Below are 23,907 nucleotides of genomic sequence, written 5' to 3' on the forward strand. Positions count from 1 at the left end.
GATGCAAACTTACTACCTCCTAAAATTAGGCATCAGCTGCTTACCCCCGTGCCCTGCCCCCTCCAGTGGCCCCCCACGCCACCCCCAGGAGAAATGTCCCTGGGTCAGAGGGCAACTGGCTTCTCAGGAAGAAACCCAGCCATCTTCACCTACATCAAAGCAGAAGACTGAAGCTCTTTGGGTTGCTCATCCGACAGCATTTTAGCTTGAGAAATGTTCCAGTGGATGGTGCGAAATGTGTCCATCGAGCTCAGCTCAAGCTTCTCTGGGCAAGAATCCCACTTACTCAGTCCATTCCCTTCTCACGAGCCTTTCCTAGCTTTCTGTTAACACACTCGGTCATTATCAAAGGGATTTGACCTGCAGGAAAATTGTGTCCCTTTACAAATCACCTTTTCCTCCTCTGAGCCCAGTTTTCACGTCATAATAATTGAATTTGTGATATACGTCACCATCGTTTCCATAGCACTAGAAACAGCCGTGGGTTGTGGAAACGGGGTCTGTGTTTCAATAAGAGAGAAGAATTGGACAGAACTCTGAGAGAACATCTGGCCCTGCCCCTGCCTCAGACAGGTACACAGCTAGGCAGTCTGAGTGACAACCGTTCTCAGTCAACATGGTCACACAAGCACGGTGCCTCAGCTTGTGGTTGGAGGCATGACTGTCTCTGTCCTGTCTAAGCCAGCCGAGAGTCTCAGATGGTAAGGGCGTGTCTCTTCTTTCCCTTTCACTGTAACTTTCTACCCAATGTCTACAAATAGTAGATACTCACAAGACTGCACTGAGTGATTGGAACGTGAACCTATCCTGCCATTAGCTTGATGGCCAATATTTGACCTTGACTTGTCTAAGTAAAATATCTCCTGTTATAATTTAAATATGTTCAAAAGTTTATTTTTTTATATATGAATAAGTCAACTTTTCAGTATACTCATGAAATAATATTTCATTCTGACACCTAAGACAAGCTATTGATTCCAAGCCCAACTCTTTAAATAGTCTTCTCAAAAGCCAGCAAGTTCTTCACTTTATAGCTCCCATTCTGCTACAACATCTGGGACAGACTGTTTCTTTGTTTATATGTTGAATTCTGCTCATGATTTAACTCATTAAATGGAGATTCTGAAATCCTCTATTCTAGTACTGATATTACTAGCTAGGGGAAGTCTTGCTGTCTTAATTTCTTTTCCTGTTGCTCTGATAAAAACAACTTAAGGGGAAATGGCTTCATTTGGGCTCACAATTCAAGGCATATTTCTTCATGGCTGGGAAGTCTAGGTGACAGAAGCTTGAAGCTGGTGGTCACATCACAGGGACAGTCTTCTTTCAGAAGGAAGATAGCATAATCAATATCCGAGATAGGATATGGATATTTAACACAATATCAAGATATGTTGGTTGAGCTATCACAACTGAGAAAGTCTCAGCAAACTTATGTGAGACTCTCGCTAACTTGAGGTATGCAAGCCTAGCAAAACTAAAAGTCAAAGTGAAGACCCACTGAGAAGTAGACCCATGGGGCAATATAAGCAGTACAACTGAGATACATTTAAAACTCAACCTTCCTTTTTCTGTAAATAGAAAATACATTATGTCAGTTATACTTAAAATATTGAGAAATTTTCCTATGAGCCCCCCTTCCTTTTCTGCTTTTTTTTATATCCTGTTATCATTCCTCCTAACCCCAGCAAGTGCAGTAAGAATGACACAAAACAAAACCTGTCCCTGATAACTCCAATATTTCACCGAAAGCATCCATATGAACCTAGAGTCTTCATAACTTGAATGCAGCCTATGGGTCTTCCACCCCATTAGACCAGGGTTCAAATATAGCCTCAGTATGTGTTGGGAACCCTTGTTTTTGTCCTTCACCAGAACAATAGATGGAAGTATGTCCACATCTCCACTTGGGTCATATCTGTAGATGCTAACAACTGTAAAACTTTAGACCTGACCTGAGACCCCTGTGATAATTATTTTTAAACTGTCAACCTGACACCTGATATCATGGGAAGAGCCTCAATGAATGATTGTCAAGTTGGTCTGTGGGTGTGTCTCAGGGTGGGTGGAGAATGCCTTGTTTACATTTACTGATAGGGGATGTCTCAGCCTAAAATTGGGTGGCACCATTCCCTAGGCTTAGATTGGACTGTATAAAAGATGAGAAAGTGAGCTGCACACAGCATGTGCCTTCATTCTCTCTGTTCTTGACTGAAGGTGTGTCGAGCTGCTTAGACTGCTACCTCTGACCTCCCTGCAATGGCAGACTGCAACCTGGACTGGTGAGCCAAATAAACCCTTTCTTTCTAAGTTGCTTAGGTCAGAATATTTTATGACAGCAATGGGTAAAGAGACTAAATGGCCCCTGAGTGGCTTTTCTTGCTCTCTCTGTGCCTCTCTGCTACTTCCATCAGAGGGGAATCCATTTGTCTTCTCTACTTGATGTTGGCCAAAAGGCCCCAAGACAATTCCATGCATCTTCCCTTCCTGCTATGTGGGAGCTGGTTTATGAGGAATCTGTTTTCTAAGTATTCCCTTTGGGATGTGTGTGTGAGAGAGAGAGAGAGAGAAAGAGAGAGAGAGAGAGAGAGAGAGAGAGAGAGAGAGAGAGAGAGGGAGATCATCTTTGTGTCTCTTCTAATCAATACTACTTAAATGTAGCTGTTTTAGCATTTCCTTTCACGGCTAAGAAAACCCAGCTACATTTTCACTTCACATTTTCTTCTCACATATTAGCCAGCTGTGTGTCAATACGTGTTGCTTATAGATGGCCAAGGTGCCCTGCCTGTCCATGGACTTTTCTAATAATCTGGGTCTCATTAAATACTTAGTAACTTAATTCCAAGGAAGCCAAACAACAATTGGGCCCTAGGAAACTAAAGTGAAATAAATCCAAATTGTGAACATTTTCAGTATGAGTGCTCTTTCAAAGCCTTTCAAATTAATATTTGAATCCTTCTTGTATTGCTAATGTTGGGAGTAAAGTCTGAAACAGCTAAAACAAGTACAGCATTTATAAACACAGCCGTGATAAGTAGAACACTGTGTGTGGTAGGTAGGCAAGAAGGCCAGACTCATGAGCCCTGAAATTGCAATGTCTGCCTCACACCTGTGAAAGAAGCTGTAATTCAAATGATGGCCTTTTCTAACAGAGACTGTTGTCTGAAGTGAACAACAGTTTCTACCCAAATAAAAATATTTTTTTTTAAACTTCTGAATGTGAGTCTAATATGGAAATGGATTTGAAATAAACATTAAACATGTTGTCATCTGTTGCTCTGCTGAGTCACTGAAGAATAACCTGCCCATGTTCATATTTTCAGACTAATTGGTCCATGGCTGCCAGACATGAAGAAGAAAGAAAATGTGAAAGTCAGTAATTCCACTAAGCTGTAAAAGATGCACAACAGACGCATCGCTATGTGGAGATGGAGTCGGGGATTAACACTGGAGTCAAACCAGGGCAAGCATTCCTGGGTTGTCAGAACATTTTATCCAACAGTTAATCATAAGCAGCACATTCCAATAACCTTGATTAATTTAATGCTTGATTTTTTTATGTCTCAAAACTTCTATCAAAAGATATTTACATACCTAACCTTTAGAAAATATTGTTTTCTAATGAGCTTTGAACGTATGAGGAAGAACTGGAGGCAAAAGAAGGAAGAGACAAGTGGAGGAGGGGCAGGGAGCACATGAAGTTGAGAGGGGAAAGTGTGAAAAATGGGGAGGGTTTGGAAGGGAGCCGGTGAGGGTGAGCTTGATCCACACACGTTATGTGCATATCTGAATACTAACTTATTTTACAGAGAAGAAATAAATAAAGAGGCTGGATAGGAGATAACAGCAACAAGTTAACAGCGCCTTAGCAAGGAAGGAGAGGTGAGCTCTCAAAGGAAGCAAGGTGTTCACCCTGCCCTCGTGGGTCAGCCCAGCCTTTCCTCTGGGAACAGGTCAAGCCAAGAGGCAACCCCTACGCTGTCTCCTGGGGGGGGGGGGGCCAAGAGAGGCTGATCCCCTCCTGCCCACCTGCACCCTGACTACTTTCTGACTCACTCACGATCACTGTCTACAGTGTTTAAAGCATCCTGAGTCCTCAGGCCCGAATCTCAATTACAGGATCCCCTAGGTACTTTTATATCTTTAATGTCATCGTGGGTTAATTGCCCATCAGCCTTGGGGCACCCAGGGTGATGTAAATGGTAAACAGAGTTAGTCACAGGGGAGTAACTGAAATAGTGACTCTTAAGAGATCCAGGGGAAATATCCTTTAGCCAATAAGAATTTCAACGACTTTAATTTAAATCTCAGAGGAATTTAAAAATCTACAAGTTTTTGTTTAAAACTGTGGAAGGTCAAAGGACACGTTGTAACCAAACTTGTTGGAAAACAGTGAGGTTGAGGGAGGGATGGCTGGGAACACCTGTGCTTCCAGCATTTGAGAGGCAGAGACAAGGCTGAGCTAAATTCAAGACTCACTCAAAAGTTACAGAAGCCTGACAACGTGGTATGGGTGGAAATCTTTAACGTAAGTCGATGGGATGAAACAGATTCCAGACATTCAGCTAGGCATACAGTAGCAGTATCAAGGTCTCTTCGACAAACAGACCAAGAAGGGTTGAAGAAAATGTACAAAGTGCAATTTAGTCCATACGTTTCTCAACACCCAAAAAAGAAGCATATGTGTAAAATATAAAACTTTAAAACATCCAGAAAATAACACTAACAACAATTATAGCTTTGGACTAGGCAGAGTTTTCACTTAAGATGTGTACACACACACACACACACACACACACACACACACACACACCATCGTATTTTTAAAATATAAGGTTTAAGAAGTGAAAGAGCAAGACACAAACTATGTCGACAAGAACTGTCTCAGTGAGAATGTCTGAGGCCGCTCAAAATTTTAACTAGAGAGCTAGGACTCCAAACATAAGAAGGACAAGACAACCCGAATTAAAGGATTTGAACAAGACAATTTATCAAAAGGAATATGTGGATTAAATAAATGCATTTATGAACTGACTATATTCAGAGATGCCCATTGACCGCCGCAGGGCCGCCTACATGTCGGGATGGCATTGCAAAGGGCATTGCCAGGCAACAGCAGCAGCGAGCAGCAGCCACGAAAGGGAATGATAAACACAAGAATCTAGCCTCAAAAGAGTTCCATGTCCTTTCTGTCTCTTTTACATGATCCTCTAGAAAATGAAAAACTACAGAGATAACTATAAAGCCAGAGGTTTTCATGGAGTAAGAAAGGATTACCTAGACAGCAACCTGAAAGAAACTTCTGTAACCATGAAAAATGAATGCCCCGTAACTTGACTGTGATAGAAATTTTATAACTGTGTAAGTTTGTCAAAACTAATTCAACTGGACACCTACAATAAAGCATTTCACAATCTGTAAATGATATTTCACTCAACCAAAGTGAAGATTACAACAAACCCACAATTAATGGCATAAGTATTATCTTGTGAAGTCGAATTTTATTGGCATTTAATCAGAATGAATTAGAATTCAGTATGTTAAAAGGATTATTACATTTTTATTTTTGGATGCACTTTCAAGTGACTAAAATAGATTAAGTGTCTATCACAAGTAGAAGTTGCTCAAAGGTGAGGCTTAATTTGATATTGCTGTCATGGTTTGGTTTGTACAGCAATTGCCTGCCGCAAGGCTAGAACCATTCCTTGAATGTTATTAGACTAGAGGTCTATAAAGGATTCCTTAGCTGGACCAGGGAAGCAGACCTTAGCATTTTCCAAAAGTTTTCATAAAGTTTGATCAGGTGAGTGCAAGTATTAAAAACATAGCTTCAAGCTTAGTTTGAGCTAGTCCTGTAATGACAAAACTGACCAGTAGGAAAAAATATCCCAAGTACGGCACCGTTTCAACAGCCATAATTATATTTAGAACAAGCGAGGCTTACTGAAGACTTTGTAAGCGGTCCAGTCACTATTAATCCTCAGATTACCCAAAAGCAAACTACAAAGAAAAAATAAGACAATAAAAAAAATCCATCACTGTTTTAATAATGTTTGGAAGCAAGTTATATGTGAGGGCTTTCTGATCGCAGGCTCTCTCTGCTGAGGATCTTGACACCAGATGCTGCTCCATCTGGGTCTGATTGACGTTTTCCTCAGTAAATAGCCCACTGATTCCAACAGGTGATTGCTGTGCACATGAGAGTGCCTTTAGGGTTGGTTTTATGCAAATGCCATCTTTGTAACCCGACAGGTGACCCGCAGGTAGAAGGGCCTGTACTTGGTTTAATATCTTGCTGTCACCATCTTGAAATTCTTAAACAGTTTTAAACAAGGGCTCTGCATTTTCCTTGCATTGGACCGCACAGATTACCTAACTGCTCCTAGCTCCATAAGTAACAAAACTGGTGGGAGAATTCTGAGTTACTCTTTCTATAGAGTCAGTTGTGTGTTGACTAAAATTAACCACTTATCTCAAAACACCTAAGAAATTAGAATTCGCAGTCAGGTACAGGGTTTCAAGTCTGTGATTCCAGGCTAGGAGTCCGAGGAAGGAGGGCTGTGACTTTGTGGCCAGCCTGGGTATACAGTGAATTTGAGGTCTACCTGGATTTGCATCAAAAAAAAAAATTCCAAGAAAACAAATAACAATTTATCATACACTAGATACAGAAAACTGGAAGGTTGGGCTGGTCTCATGCATTTCCAGGAACTTGTAGAAAGCAGAAATGTTACAGAGACAATTTCTGAAGGTCTGAGAAGCCATTTCCTCCAGACAAAGTGGAGCGCATAGAAAATGCAATACGTCTTTCTTTTCTGGGACCAGCTGTCTTTACATGGAGGAGTGTGTTTAGATTTGATGCTGAACTTTCATTTTTATCCTTCTTGCTTGGTAATATTTTATATGTTGGTTTATTGACTCATTCAGTAAGTATAAAGGAGGCCCTATTATGTGCAGATATTGTAACCAAATATTATATAACCAGAGATGTAAATAGATGCACAAACAGAAAGCAGAAAATAGTCCTTCCTGGTCTTGCTACTTAGAGTCTTTATAATTTTGTTTTGTTTTGTTTTCTCCAACTACATTGATTATTTAACCCATGAACCAGGAAAATCAACATACCAATGACATTGTGAGGTTTTTTTTTTTAATGTCAGGTTGTATGATATAAATAATTGCAGAAAGTTAGACTGTGAAAAGTGCTCAGCAAATGGTTAGAAGAGCTCCAAAGCTAAACCGTGTCACCTTTCTTCCTTGTGTGTTAAATACACACGCTATCATGGTGCCCACAGATTTGGCTTCCGGGCCACTCAGGCCCTGTAGCCAGCAGGACCCAAAGCAGCCGTGTCTGCTATAAAGTGGACTAAAAGCATTTAGCTTGTGTCTCAAATGCTTAGTCTTTTCTGCGAGATAGCAAATACCAAACCGTGTGCTCTGGAGCGGAGCTGATTTTAAAAGCTTTGGAGTAGCTGAACCTTCTCTGACTTGCGGTCCAAATGGAAACCATTTGGAGCCATCTGAGTCTTTTTCTTCATCCCTAGCAGCACTAGCGGGCTTTTGGGCTCTGGAAAAGCATCTCTCTCTTGCAGTCAACAAAACACAAAGCAGCAGGTATCTGATAACCTACTTCCATGTCCGCTTTTGAGCTGAGGAAGTGACAGCTGGGTGGACTTATGCTGGACCTGGAAACATCCTGAGATTCATTTACATTTGAGGTTGCAAAATCAGCACGTGCAGTTTTTGTACCTCTCAGCAAGGGTGGGTTTGGTGAACTTCCGGTAAAGCAGATAAGGCACGATGAGGCTTTTGTTCCTCCCTCATTGTCAAACTTGCTTGCTCCGCCCTCTCCCCTCCCCCCCCAACACACACACACACACACACACACACACACACACACACAGACACTTTTTTTTTAAAGGGACATCTATTTCCATGCGAGCTGATAATTTTCTCTCCCTAAATCCTACCCCATTGGTCACATGACCAAGAGAAACCAATTAAAAATCTTCCTCCAGGTTTTTCTCACTAGATTTGAAGAAAAAGCTATCTTTCTTCCTGGGTCCCTAGACAAAAGGGACAGAGGAACTTGGCACCCAGTGGCTGGAGAAGGCGCTGCAAGAGTTCTGGGAGACGCAGTCAGACTGCTGAGATGCTTCCAGATGCTTTGCTCAAACTGCCCTTTTGGTGTTCAGGGCTCAGTCTCTGTCTTTGTGTTCGCTGTGTTTATCGTGGCTCCAGTGTCCTTTGTGACCTCTTCACTCCACGCTCTGAAGACTTTATGTCCCCCATATATATCAAACAAATTCAGAAGATGTCCAGGAGGATGGGAGACGTTCATCTTAACCCAAGGAAGCCCATGACTACTCTAATGTCTGGAGGGGATCGTGGTGGGACCTCGTGTTCTTTCCTGTGCGGATTCTGTTCGTCTGGCGCAGTAGCTAGGCATCAGAGGATGAGAGGAAGCAAGGTATGGCTAAGCATCTACTCAAAGGCAGACCTCTGCTTACAGGCAAATGAAGTGTGTATTCTGTCCCTGCACTTTGCTTGTTTGTTTTGTTTTGTCACTTGTTTGCTCTCTTCTCCCTCTGGCCATCCTTCGCTTCTGCAAATCGGTGACAACCATCCAAAGGTCAAAACCAGATTAAACCAATGCCATTCCACTTCACGATGGAAGACAGGCCCCAGCCAGTACTGCAGTCGGCATAATTTCATGAATGTGAATTCCACCAGACAAGGTGAATGAAAAGAAAATTGAGGCCACAAAAACAGAAAAACTAATGCAGGACTCACTCAGTTGGCTAAAACCTAACATTACTTACCAAGCCTAATGTTATGCTAAAGTCCAAGGGTAACCATGCTGGGATGGGGGAAGGAGTGGGAGCAGCAGGGTAGAGGAAAGTAAGACAATAAAACAAAGGGCAGAATATGGTCAAACGTCCAGTCTCCCTTAGGTGCACAGTCAAACACAAAGAAGACAGAATCATTCACATACTAGATAAAAAATTTCCCCTAAATAAAGAAAAGCCTGGGTCTGCTGATTATAAAATACTGTATTGTGGACATCCCTGATCTGTCTGCCTGATAGCCTTCACAGCGTTTCCTAACAATAGGTTTTCTTCCTACCCTTAAAATGCCTGCATGCCTTGGTATGCAACCATCTTGCTACAAAATCGGTTCATTTTTGCATCATTCTGAAATAAAACTTGAAGGTAGTTTCACAGCTTGGACATTCATTCCAGCACTAAGTCAGTGACATAAATTCTTACTTTGTATCAATTTGTAGTGGACTGTAAGCTTTGATTTATCTCATATCTTTTTTTTTAAGATTTATTTATTTATTATGTATACAGTGTTGTGCCTGCATGCTAGAAGAGGGCACCATATCACATTATAGATGGTTGTGAGCCACTGTGTGGATCCTGGGAATTGAACTTAGGACCTTTGGAAGAACAGCCGGTGCTCTTAACCTCTGAGCCGTCTCTCCAGCCCTCATATCTTTTTAAATTTGGAGTTGCAAAAGATAACTTTTTTTAGACACACTACATGAACCATTTAGTAGATTTTTACTGGCTTCACTTTCCTAAGGGAATAGATTTTCCTCTCCAAGATCTTGCTTCACTTATAGCCACTGCCCTACTTCTCCAGTTTACAAAGACATCAAGTCAGCTTCTAATCCAATGCCCTTTTCAACCTATCATCTTTCAAAAGCCTCACTGTATCTCCTTGTAAGGTTACTACCTGAGCCTAAAGTTGCTTTCTAGCATGCCAGAAGGGGTCTTTTCAAAACTTAATTTATATATTTGAATATTATTTTTCTAAATTGCATGTAGTATGTCTATGTTTTCATGACTGGAGAACTCAAGAGTGGATAGAGATTTTTGCTAAGTCAATTGACCTACTGCCAAAACCAGAAAACAACCCTATTTTCCTAAAATGCATATATCTCTTTTAATCTGTTTGTTTATATGAACAGAGAAAATTCTGAAACAGTCAACAATTAATGTTAATGGTTGCATTTCCAGAGATCTGGTGTGTGTGTGTGTGTGTGTGTGTGTGTGTGTGTGTGTGTGTGTTTAACTTTATGGCACGGATGTCAACTGACTATCTCAGCATTTAACTTGTCTTACAGCTTTCCTAAAATAAAAATAAACAGTCCATTATCAATGAATGTTAGTGACTTCCCACATCTGTTGGATAAATACCAATTTCCTTAGCCTGCTAAACCAAGGATATTCAATTGTTGACTTCTCTCTGCCTGTCGAAATCCATTTCTCAATGGTTTTCCCATTTTCCTCATGCTCTGGCTTACAAGACAACCCAGCATTTCCCATGTATGCTCTGCATTGCCACAATCCTGTGGCTGTACGGAGGTTCCTCCTTCTGTTGAAATTGTCCCGCCATGTCTTCACCTTCCCAGAAGGTTCTAGTATTAATCACCATCTAAGACCACTTTTTTCCTGAAAACCTTAAAACCCTTCATTTCCTCCTTTAGTCTTCCCCAGTCCTCAACATGCCTCACTTGCTGCATTAGATCACAGTTATTTTTCTGTCTGTTTCCTTCTTTAGGGAGGGCAAAGACGGTGTCTACATTTTTAATGCCTCATTTATCCAGTAAATGAGTTCATGAATGAATAAATGAAATGAATGTTCACCTCTTGCTGAGTTAAAGGCAGATTTCTCATCACACAAGTCTGTGGGTGGGATGCAGGCTCATTGGAGATGCCAGATTTGTGTCTCACTCTGGACAGTAGTAAACTAGGATGTCTGGGCAGCCCCGGATGACTGCTGGAATGTCTTAGGAAGAAAAACCCAATCATAGTCCGTAATGTGTTATATACAAATTACCCTTAGTTGTCAAAACACTTTGACAATAAACATTTCATTGACTCCATCGAGGAGATGAGGTAAGCAGTCATGTGCTCAGTCAGAGGACTGACATTGCGTATGAAAGACCTGTTCAAAGACTTAGGGAAACAACTTTGACCTATGTCTTCTGTTGCTTAGCCAAGTTATCTGTACTCCACAGCTCTGCAGGAATCCTGTCTCCACTGGTATAGGAGTTACAATGGCAACCATCATCTGGGATCCTGGGAGAGCAAGAACAGTTTCTCTCTGGAGTGTCTAAGAGCTGCCTCCTGGCCCCCATGTGCAGCTTCAGCTTCTTCCAATCACAAAGCAAGCTATAACATTGTCTAAATTGCTTACTCTTGATGCTGCATTGACCTGAGTCCATGAGAACTTGCTGGAGGACCCATGTCCAGTTTAGGTTCTTAACTGCTTTCGTAGCCAACGTCTCAACTTCTACCGAGTTCTAGAGCCCAGTCAGTCATTGTGAGATCATAAGCCAAAGTCATGCTCCATCTTTTTTTTTTTAAATAATGATTCTTTCTCACTTTAACATGTTCTTTCTATTTAATGATTAACCAGAACAATCATAGAATAGGGAATAGCTAGAGTTAACCAAAATATATAACGGCAACTTAAGATAGCCCAGAAAACAGAAAGGTACAGTCATCAAGTACAGTGTGTGAACCCAACAGTCATGTCTCATCTACTTCCTGTCTACCCTACTGCCTTGCATAGCAATAACTTTCTGGACAAAGCTTTATTAGATTACTTATAATATTTTAAACAAAAGCAAAAACATCTACCCAAATTTTCCAAATGAGAACTGGACACTTTTATTGAACAATTTTCCTTGGAAGTTATTATAGAGAGTATAAATTAAGCATAGTTTTTTTCTTACAAGAATAACTGCCTAATTTTCTACAGTTGTCAGGAACCTAGGCCATTAATTAGGTGATAGAACTGATCTATATTACCTAAAATTCTTTGCAGTGCTCCCATTAAAATAAGATGCAGATATTCAATCCAAACTCCACTAAATATCATCATCATCATCATCATCATCATCATCATCACCATTATTTATATGTGTATGTGTTTTCCCACATGAATGTCTGTGTTCTACATGTGTCCATTACACAAGGTGCCCAAAAGATCACCTGGAACTAGAGTTATTAAGCAGTCATGAGCCATCACATAGGTGCTGGGAACTGAAGCCTTTACCCTCTCAAAGAGAAGCCAGTGCTCTTAGCTGCTGAGTCACCATGCGCATTTCTTTGAGATCTTAATCCAGGAGGGCTGGGAGCTGACTGGCTTCAACCCTCCACAACTGTTTTATAATTGTATCTTCTATGAAACATAGTGGTACACTTCCTTCAAATAAAGAAAATAAACATGTAGCTGCTATCAGAGTTGAGAGTGGGCACAGAGCGGAGCAGTGCTGTAGCGAGAGGTTCGTAGAGCTGACAAATAAAAACTTAACCAGGCCAACTGGCTGGAGCTGACCTGTAAATATGGCACAGAGCCGAAGAATGAAAGTGGAGTTAAACTGCTCAGTTTGTTTTACTTTTCTGGTGAAATGACCATTTGTTTCCAAATAGTCCCAAAGCTCATGTCTTTAATGGCCATTACTCCACTGTACTGGCATGCTTCGGAGGTCTTTGCTTATTCCCTAATTATCAAAAAGGCTGCTGGAATTTATTAAGAAATTATAAGTAATATCCCAACTACCTTGAAAACTGAGCTTTGCACCACCCTCCACATCTGCATCAATAGTAGACTCCTTTGGCTCTCCCTGAACAAGAATTAGACAAACAGTGGAACCACCTGAGTCAAAGATGAGGCAGGCAAGTCTTCCCTAGCAATTGCTGTTCCCATCTACTAGTTTACAAAGCACCTCAACTTGGCACACAATAATAAATCAAAACAATTTAATTAATGAAGCTTAGTCTTCAAATTAGGTACAGCTGTTTAATTAGCTTAGATGTTATACAAGAGTTACAGTCTAACTTGAATTGTGGCAAGCAAAATGGGCACAAGGCAAAGAAGTCATGTTAAAGACTTAAGATAAGTAACTACTCATCCGAGTCAACTCCTTTTCCAGTAATTATTATCACAGCACCTATTTTACTTTTAAATTGGTAAAACAAAAATAATACTCATATTGTCTGAATCCCAGCAAAACTCAATGTCAAATTTCAGTTCAACTGTAGTGCAGATGGAGTCTAAGTTAATTATAATAGATTTTTGCATCATTGTATCCCAATTTCCTTGCTCAAAAATCAACTTTTATTCTAGTATAACTTTATATATTCTTCATTGGTTTTTAATGTGTCTCAGGTTGACTCCAAAACCTCACACCTATGTGGGGCTTCTGCCCAGATACATATACACAAACATATACAGAGAGAGACAGAGACAGAGGGGGGGGCAGAGAGAGAGACAGAGAGAGAGAGAGAGAGAGAGAGAGAGAGAGAGAGAGAGAGAAGAGAAGAGAGACAGAGACAGAGACAGAGACAGAGAGAAGAGAGACAGAGAGAGACAGAGAGACAGAGTCAGTTAGACAGACAGACAGAGACAGACAGAGGGAAAGAGAAACTGACTACAAGTGCTGATACTATAATCTTTACTTTATTTTCATAAAGTATATGAGATATTTCCCTATACCATAAATCAGCCTCACCAGTATACAAATTAGAAACATCACAAATGCATGAAAACGCATGCACAGTATTAATATCTAATACATACTCTGCATATATTTGTATATAGCATATTAAATATATTCACAGAAGGCAAGGGGAAGTGGTGAGAGACCTGATCTATACAACAAGGCAGCAGCAGAGATAAATGCAAGTTCCCACACTTGTCAGCACTCTGTGAGATCTTACATTCCCAGCACCTAACATAGTGTCCTGCACATGGTAAATAGTTAAAAATATTTGTTAAATGCTGAAAGAGAGAAAATGAGTATTGAAAGGGTAAAAAGACAATATTTTACATATGAAAACCACCAGTGGTCTTCAATGATACTAAAGTCTACATAAAATGTGGCCATAATAATCATGGTATGTGTTAACAGAAGCCTCCATGTGAGGAAGAGAGGTTTAAGTCCTGGTCCCTGTGCTCCCAACAGTATGAACATACAAGGAGCAGCATGGATAAGGATGTGGGTGGCAGGCAGAGTGCTGGATAAACCCACCATGAGACAAAACCTCAAAGAAAACTACATTCCAAGCGCTGTGGGCTATTGGGGAACGGATACAGCTGGCTTCCTCTGATTTGAAGGTAATGAGCAGTGGATGCACCCAGAGGCACTTGGCCTCAGATGGGAGGAACAGCATTCTCCCTCTCTGCAGTGATCGATCCCTCCTTCTCCATCGCCTGCTGATCCAGTACATCCTTCAAGATCCAAGCAAGTCTCAAGGACACTGTGGAACAGGGGTGGCCTCCAGGGCTTCCCCTTCTCACAGCTTCTACTTTCTCTCATGGTCTTGCTCAGAGACAGCACTGTCTTGCCTTCCTCTGTTGGTTGCTTACTGCTTTGGTAGTTGCCGCCCTTTGAGTGCCTGATGTTTGATATTTGCCGTCAGCTTAATGTAACATGGGATCACCTAGGAAATGTACCTTCCGCTGTGCCTGTGGGAACATTCCCAACGTGTTTAACTGAGAAGGGAAGACCTACCCAGGATGTCAGTAGTTCCAGCCTATGGCCTGGCGTCTGGGACTAAATAAGAGGGAAAATAAGGAGAGAGCAGCTGAACCCCGCCCCCAACCAACTTAGGATGTGGTGTAGCCAAGTGACAAGGTGACTCACGCCCTTACCGCCACAGCTATAACCACACTCCATGACCATAAGGCATGGTGATGGACCTTCCAACGGTGAGCCAAAATAAACCCATCCTTTGGTTGCCTTTGTCAAGCTCTTTGTCACAGCATCAAGAAGATCAAAACTGGGTACCTTAAGATCTTTGGTTCGGACAGAGAAGTAAAGCAACAAGGACAACATAGTGCAATTGAGTTAGACCCTGAGTTTTAGTGATTCATGAATGACAGACATCCAAATAAAACTATGATTCAGAGAGAACTTAGAAAAGTGAAGTTTCTTGTATTTCCCTGAGAGTTTTCAAAAAAAAGGAAGTTTGAAAAACTACGTAAAATTTGAAGATAGATGCTTTGAGCAAAGAGAATAGCTTCTGAAGACAAGGGAGTGTTCTAGATAGCTAGAGACAGCCAATGCCTACATGCAGCATCCTAGAAAGGGCATATTTTCCTCCCTGAACCTTATGGTCCCTAACACATAATGAATACAGCAAGGAAGAAGGGACCATCAAATTTTCTGACTTTCAAACTCAGATTAATAAGAATAAGAATAGACTCGTAACCTGATGGTATGTGGAAACCACTGTAATAGCGTGGATGGGAAACGCCCCTCCTAGACTCACCTGTTGGAACACTTGGCTCTGGGCTAGAGGTACAATTTAGGGAGCCTTTTGGAGATGGGGGATGGCTGGCAGACACAGGGCCATAAAATCAGAGCTAGAAGGTTCCAGGCTGTTTGGCTTTCTGCCCAAGCCTTCTGTTTTCTGTTCAGCACTATATAAAAACAGTTGCTGAGGTCTCTCGCTGCTGCAGTCTATTCCTTCCTCAACACGATGAACTGACACCCTCTGAGATGTACTCCCTGAAGTTGTTTCTGTCAGGTGTCCTATCACGGGTAATGCTCAGCACTAAATCACATAGATAATTTGTAGAGTAGCTGCTACAGTCATGACCACGTGGGTCATCAGAACTGGTTTGTGGGAAGGATATGGAAGGATTTAGGGAAATGAGAGACAGAAACCCTAGACTTCTGTAGGCAGCGCTTACAGAGGCATGCTTGCGGGAGCTTTGAAGACAAGAACGCCAATTAGAAATACAGCGGCCATTATGTTTGTCACATTTTTAGAGGGGAGCAGGGCCTGCATCAGGAACTGGGCTAAAGGACATCCATGTCACATAGAGGGAACGAATCTGGCTATATTCTGATCATGTCCGGAAAATCTGAGTGAGACTGAATCCACAAGTGGTGGACTAATTTCTTTGGCAGAGGAAATTTCAAAACACAATAACATCCTGGCTGTGACATGTTGCTGTAAAATCCTTCTAACCAGATTTTCAGTGAGGACAAGGAAGTAGTACAGAGAGACTTTTTTTTTAAAGTAAGAATAATTTATCAAGAAAAGAAGTGTGGGTAAATTTAAGGTAGGGCAAAAATTAAAAAAGTAAAAATTAAAAAAATTTAAGGTAGGGCAAAATTATTGTACAATAATTGTTGGATACCACAGACCCTAACAGTTTGCATTCAGAAGGGTAGGACAGACATCCTGAGGGCAAGACCACACTCATTCAATATTTTAAATTGATTTGTAAGGAGAGGGCCTGAAGACAGAATGTTTGTGAAGGCAAAACCTTCCAATATGGATGGTTAGAGAAATATGTTCCAGATTCCACTTCCCTGGTACCCTGAGGCCACTGGAACCACAGTTCAGGGAGCCAAGTTCTACCTCCCGCTGACATCAGAGTCTACTCTTATGTTCATTTTGCATGGATACAGACTCAAGGATTACAGAGTCGTAGAGGCTCGTACCAGTGCTGCAGAAAGCTGTTGGAGACCGTGTGTAGCAGTGTGCAGCCTGAGATGCTGGTCTATAGAGCTGTAAGGGTGAAGTCTAGGTTGAAATGAAGAGCCAGGTTATTGGAGATGACAGACAGATAGGATAGTCTCTGAAGAACTCTGTAGCTGAGTGGGACCAGCCCAAGAGGGAAGCCATGTAACCACCATCTTATTATTGCATGATCCTGACAGCCTAGAAATGGGGTTACAGGGTATGGCCTGTTTTCCCTGCTTGCTTTTAGTCTTGCTTTATTCTACTACATCCTTTTCATCCTCTTGTTCCTTCTCTTTGGAGAGGGAACCTTTACTCTACATCATTGTATATTTGAAGTATGTGTTGTGTTTGGGATTTTATTGTTATTTTACAAGGGTTCACAGTCTAGAGATTATCTTGAGTATCAGAAAAGACTGAACTTCTGATGCTGGACAGATGCACTAAAAGATAGGACAACCACAACCAGCCTGTACCGGCAAGAGGCAGAGTGTTGTGGTTTGAATGTAAAGTGTTCGTTATCCGTTCGTGCATCTGGACACTTGATTTGAAGCTGGTGACATGGTTGGGGGAAGCTTGTAGAACTTTCCAGAAATGGGGCTAACTGGCAGGCATGAGGGCAGAGAAGGTCTTGAAGAGTTCAAAGAAGACTGAGGCTCAGGCCTGAGTTCTGTTCCTACTCAGCACCAGATAATATGCAGCTGCTCACACTGACTGAAAGGATTTCATCCACACAAGCCTATGGCTTCCCCCAGCAGAGCCATGAGTGATAACCAGCCAGGTCTCCATCTCGTCTGTGGTCTACAAAGCCAGCACCAACTCAGGGCTGGGCTTCCTGTTTCTCCTTGTGCACAAACAGGTGATGGCCTGGAGCAAAAGGATGACTCGGGGACTAAAGCACTTGTCTCAACAAGTGAAATCTCTCAGTTATCAATGGAAATGGCTGAGCCCATTGAAGGGCTTTATGAGAAAACAATTGTAATGTCTAGAGAAAAGGATGGCATCTGCCATCAATTGTTTTGGGAAGTCTAACTATTCAGAGGAATAGCCATGCTCATTCATTGCATCATCAAAAACAGAAAATTTTTATCTAAGGCTGTCTTATCTAACATCTTAGCTAAGCCATTGTTTCCATCTGATGCAGAATGATAGTAGCTGGCTGGGACCCTGAGATCTGCTTCTGCAGAGAGCACTGGTTTAGAAACTGGCGAATGCCATGGTGGGGTGGAAGATCATTCTCCAACATTAAACAGACTCTGTAATGAGATGAAAACCCTCTAGAGACCTGCTATACAGGGTAGCACCTGTAGTCAACTATTACGGCATTGTGCACCCTAATGTGTTAAGAGGATGGATTGACCATTGTGTCCTCTCATCCCACAAGGACATAAAAAAAAGGAAGAAGGACCAAAGGAGACTCATGGAAAGCCTGGAGGTGACTGTTGTGTTTACCATTTTAACTGAGGTGATGGTATGACCGTGTGATATGCATATGTTCAAACTCACCAAGATATATACATTAAACGTGTTTGTTTTTAAACCAGTGCTCCTTGCTTAAGTAAATCCGTTGGTTCCTAACGAGCCCTCATAGTCAGTAAGACTAGAAGCGGAGCCGAGCATTGTGATGTGCCACTCGTTCTCATTCAGAGTCAGCCCACGGTCTCATGTAAACCCATCCATCATCTATCTTCCATAGGTCTTCCCATCTTACTCTGAACACCTATAGATGACCCTCTACTTCAGCCTTGTCCATGTCATACAGGAGTCACTAAATCGAATTGCTAGCCTCATCTACCAAGCCTCTAGCTCTCCTCAACCCAACCAAGGCACCTACAGCATGGCAGTTTCCCACATCTAAACCAGCCTATCACACACCAAAACAATTCCAGCTCCGCCGTTATGCCTTCATGCCACAGGCATTAAGTCATCTGGTTACACTGCAGCTGATGATATGTGTCCGTTTGTCTCCTCTAATGACTTGTACGGCCTTGGGGGTCGAGCTCACGTCTAATCTTCACTGCATACATCTAACACCACTGAATACATCATTACTGTACATTACTCCAATCCAATGGGGACTCAATAAAAACTTGTTGACTGACTGATTTAGCACAGGGGTGATTATTACGTAAGCCACTTTGGTAAATAAATTTCAAATAATGACCAGCTCACACAAACGTTTTACTAGCTCACCCTCCCTGTGGAACTAACATAAAGAATGAAAATCAACAGTCATTTCTACTTGCCCAACATTAAATGTTAACTCACCCCAAGAGAGTAGCTATTTTCAAGCCTAATTTCAAGTCAAAATGTCTAAAAGGGTTGTCATTCGCGGTGACATGCTGGGAAGAATCAAGAACTAAGGTATCAAATCTAGTTGCTTCCACTGGTTATTAACCTCAATCCTGAAGATCACTATTTCCAGCATATTAATTATAATAATGATACTTTTAACACCTTATTTTAATTTACACTTATTCAAAAAGCTATCATTTACTCTTAAGAACTTGCATCAAAAGCAATTTTGTAGAAATATTAATTTTTAATTTTATGTCTAGCTAAAACTTAATGGATTAGAACTCTTAATTTTGTTTTGTAGGATTCCTTAATAGTTTAATTAAGTCAATCTATAGGAATGTGGCCATGAAAATAATCACAGACCTACATACACACACATATGTATATATGAAGCAATAAAAAAGTAGAAATCAAGTTTCAAACTAAGTTCTCTTCTATTTGTGTTATTCCTTTAAATAAGTCTACACTGGGATAGAAGGAAACATGGAATTTGACACACAGCCTATTCTAGACTTGTAATGTGAGGTGGAACAGAGAAGTCATAATTCAAGGGCAAGAGCTACCAGACAATCGTGGCAGCAATTCTAACTTTATAATAGAATTATAATTAATAATAGAAATATAAATTTTCTTATCTGACAAGTTATTTTGGTCAAATATCTTACGTATCAATTAACTTTTGTTTTTCTCTGTATATGAGGCAAGCAGGTTTTGTTTATTTGTGTTTATGTGTTTGTTTGTTACCTCTATGAAACTCCTACGTAAACTACCAATCTTGGTTATAAACTTTAAATAAGAATTTAAAGGTAAACATTTAAAAATGTTGCGAAGCGTGAGGACTCTGAGCGCTACACAACCAACTCTGTTTGGCTTATTCCAGGATGTTTATGGAAAAATGGAATCGCCTGCTTTCTGTGAGCTGCGAAAAGCCAACCTGATTTTGCTGTCTGAGAGTGTCTCTGCACGTAACAGGTTCAATCGCATAAAACACTCTCAACCTTTCAGACCCCAGAAGGTTTCTTCAAGTCAGGCGCTGCTTGATTTGCTATGACAGTTTCTCTGGGATTGTGTCTAAGAGGCAATAATCCTCTTCTGAGAGCTGCGGGTACAAACGCAAAACAGCAGCAAAGGAGTTAGAATGCAGCCATCACACCTCCAGAGAAACACAAGAGGCCTCAAGGGCAACCAAGTGAGTGCTTTGATGCTTACTTAACTTTAAACTCAGTCTTTTTGCATTTTCCCCTCCTGTGGACAAATAGAAAATACAGCCAACTATCTTCAAAATTTGAGACTTCCTGAGATAACTTCATTTTCGATCCATCGGGCTTCTTGGGTCCTCTTTACACATATCAATGGAAATAGTGTTTGCATGAAAGAGATCCCCACAGAACAAAGAAGGGCCATGATCTAATATCCGAACAAAGTTAACGAATGCCATTAAGTGAGATGACAGGTGATGAGTGATGGTTACGCCCAGTTTACTCCTCACAGCTGACAGATCAAAGTCCCTTCCCATGGGATAAAAATGGAATGCAGTTAGCTTAGCCTTGGAAAATTCTTTCATACAAGAGGAAGTTTCTCTGGGGTCTGATGGTTCATGGGCATGGGAACAGGCAGGACAAATTTCACAGACACACAGTGGTGCAAAACAAGTAAAAATTACATCACAACTTACTGACCTGTTTAACCACAAGATTAAATAATAAGGAGATACAACCCTACCAGATCCTCAGATATCATGACACACTGTACTAAAGACTGTCGTATTATATAAGGACACACACACAACACACACACACATTAGATCGCCAGTGTCATAAACTGGACGCACTAAGAGGTCATTGTGTCTAGCCACCTGTATGAGCCATGAACACTCTTCTGGTGGGAAGGTGATCTGCTTCCTAACGAGGCTGCCCCTGTTCTACCATAACATGGCTCTCTCCAAAATCCTTTCTTTCTCTGTGACCATGGGCCTAGATGTTACAGTCTTCCCTGCCTTGCCCTGCCCTGCCTCTTTTTTTTTTCTGTTTATTTTATTTAAATAATTTATTCAGAGTACATTTCAATTGTTATTCCATCACTTGTATCTTCCTGTTTCCCCGTCCCTCCCCTCTCTCTTTCACCCTATTTCCCTCCTCTTAAGGCCCAACAGAACAAAATAATCTCCCACCACCTAATAGCCCTCAACTATCTGAAGATGGTTCCCTCATCCCTGACATGATCATTATCACTACCTCCATGTCTCCTCCATCCGCTCCAGTGTTCTTTGTAGACGTAGTACTCAGTCTTCTCAGTGTTCTTATGAGCCTCCCCAGGACGAGTCAATCAGGCCCTTCTGATAACATATAGGCCTGAACATAGATCACGGCACCACCCTCTCAGGAAAGACAGTGCCAGCTCTTGCCTTTCTTGCTCTGAGTTCTGCTGTTTCCTTGACTCACCTTGGTCTTGTCTGTATTCTTGGCAATTGCTCCATCTGAGCACCCTCTCACGAATCTAGACTAGCATGTTTATAGTTGGTACTTTATACCAGACATATTGCTTTCATCTCTGTATTTCATTTGACCTTGACAGAAACAAATAATAATGGTATTATTTTCACCTTTTGTATAAGGAGAAACTAAGGGGTTTTTTTTTGTTTTTTGTTTTTTTTTTTTTTTTTTTTTTTTTTTTGCCAATTAAGTGCATTTTCCTAGACTTCATAGATCAGGTGCAAAACTAAGATCCAAATCAAGGTCCTGTGATCACAGATCACGGGCTGCTATAAGCATACTGTTCTGCTGTAGACACCTGACTGGTACTTCAAGGGTGTGGTGACAAGTAACTGCAAAAGGCAGAAGTTACAGCTTGCATTCCTCCAGCAGGAGAGGCATGTGCTGTGACCAAATCAGGCAAGCAGGCCACGCCATCACCCACTCCATTTATCTAATGTGTCATCTATTGTTTGTGATCTGATTATTCTTCAAATTGTTTCAAATGTATTTATTATTATTAGTGTGTGTGTGTGTGTGTGTGTGTGTGTGTGCATGTACACAACATGCATGTGGATGTCAGAGGAAATTTCCTAGAGTCAGTTTTCTCCTTCAATTGTGGGTGCCAGAAATTGAACTCACATTGTCCCGTCTGCTTGCACAGCAAGCTCTTTTACCTACTGAACCATCTCACCAGCCCTTATTACTTATTTTTCAATCTTTCACTCTTCTGAGAATTTCTCTATGCTCTAAAATTACCAAAAAAAAAAAAATGATCATGAACCATATACTCAAGTTCTTTGTAAATTCAGATTACCTCTTATGATGGCTTTCTGTTACTAAACCCTCTTAAATATTCACAGGCTATGGCTTTCCCTTGTCTTCCAGGAAAGGCACTGATTTATATATGTATGTTTATATGCACATAAAAATATGTGTGCACAAATATGTATATCTATATACCTATAAATAGATATTGTGTGTGTGTGTGTGTGTGTGTGTGTGTGTGCATAAAAGTGGTTCTGAGACGTGAGTTCTAGGACATGCAGAGGCCTCTCTGACCTTCCCCCACTTCAAGAGCAGGACATGCCTCCCTGGAAGTCATTCCAGTGCAGGAAGCTAGAGAACACACAGGGATCACATGTTATTCGATATCATAATTTAATTGTATAATGAAAAAATTATTGGTTTCCTGTTACAGATTGCAGGAACTGCAGCAGTTTTCAAGTTTAATACCTAGAGCCAGGACTTCGGGAGTTTTAAGACACATTGCCCAAGCTAATAATATTCCATGAATCAGGACCCTTGGGTACACCTGGCACTTAGCTATAAATCCAGCTTATATTTTCTACCTGTTGTGCACAGGGATTTCCACAATTTGCTGAAGTCCAAGCGCCCCACACACACCACTTGCTGGTCTCACATATCCAGCTCCTCCTAACATGCGTTGTTTTTCAGCAACCCTCTTGGGTTTTTTCACTCACATTTCTGGATCATTTCCCACCTCTTCTTTATTCTTTTGACATCTGAAAGCTGAAGTATCCCACACTCAGTTACTGCTCTTCTCTTTTCTAACCACATCTACCCTCACATGATCACACCCATCTTCCTCATCTGTACCCTGCTGCTGCTGCCCAACTCAGCCACAAACACAGCCTGAATATCTGCTGTTTGGAACCTCGTGGGAATATCTGAGGCAATCCCCAAACCCAACACGCTGAACACAGAGCACCCCATAATTGCCCTACAACCTCTGTAAATACCCTTTCCATCTCAAGAAGGCAGGTGCTTCTCTGCACAAACAACCCACCCTGAAGCCTTGGGTTTATAGCTGAGTCTTTGACTCATGTTTTATACCTAATTTGTCAACAAATTCTACAGCTCTACCACCAACACATGCTTAGAATTTGACCCCTTGGCATCATCTGTGCTGCTGCTATCCAGGTAGTGGCCTATCTCTCACATACTCCCACCTTCACTGGCTCAGCCTATACCAGACCCTCTGTCAGAGTGTTCCCAAAAGCCAAAGTCAGCGCTCTTTGTTCCTTATCACTCCTGGATACTCAACAGTTGCCTCACTAAAGTTGAATCTAAGAGCCTATGGTGACCTACACAGTACTCAACACAGCCTGACCTTTGGGCACATTTTTTTTACTTCATCTCCTAGTAATTTCTGCTTAACCCAATCTATTCAGTTTACAGTGGCAGCCTAATATGCCACAGTATTGCCTCCTTGTGGCCTTTTCATTCACTATTCACTAACCTGTACAGACTCCTTTCAGATGACCACATAATGAACATGATCATTTACCTTTAGTCTTCATAGTCAATGTCTATTTTTTTAATCTTCTTTTTTTATTTAATTAATTTATTCAGATTACAACTCTATTATCCCATCATTTGTATCCTCCCATTCCTCCCTCCCTCCCGCTTTCACCCTATTCCTCTCTCCTAGGTCTATGACTGAGGGGGACCTTCTTCCCCACCATATGGTCATAGGCTTTCAAGTCTCATCTTGGTAGCCTGTTTATTCTTTCTTTGAGTGCCACCAGGCCTCCCTTCCAAGGGAAGGTGGTCAAATATGGGGCACCAGAGTTCATGTCAGAGTCAGTCCCCACTCTCCACATAACTGTAGAGAATGT

At 41.3% G+C, this 23,907-nt stretch overlaps 1 long non-coding RNA gene across 1 annotated transcript; it reads left to right on the plus strand.

Moving 5' to 3' along the window:
- Nucleotides 1-482: 482 nt before the first annotated feature.
- Nucleotides 483-3,994, plus strand: LOC311607426. Its single transcript, XR_014782593.1, has 3 exons — nt 483-573; nt 2,218-2,282; nt 3,324-3,994. It is a non-coding gene; the product is annotated as an uncharacterized lncRNA (long non-coding RNA).
- The last annotated feature ends 19,913 nt before the right edge of the window (nt 3,995-23,907 follow it).

The sequence above is a fragment of the Acomys minous genome (assembly GCF_964271855.1).
Source record: "Acomys minous genome assembly, chromosome: 1".
Classification (NCBI taxonomy): Eukaryota; Metazoa; Chordata; class Mammalia; order Rodentia; family Muridae; genus Acomys; species Acomys minous.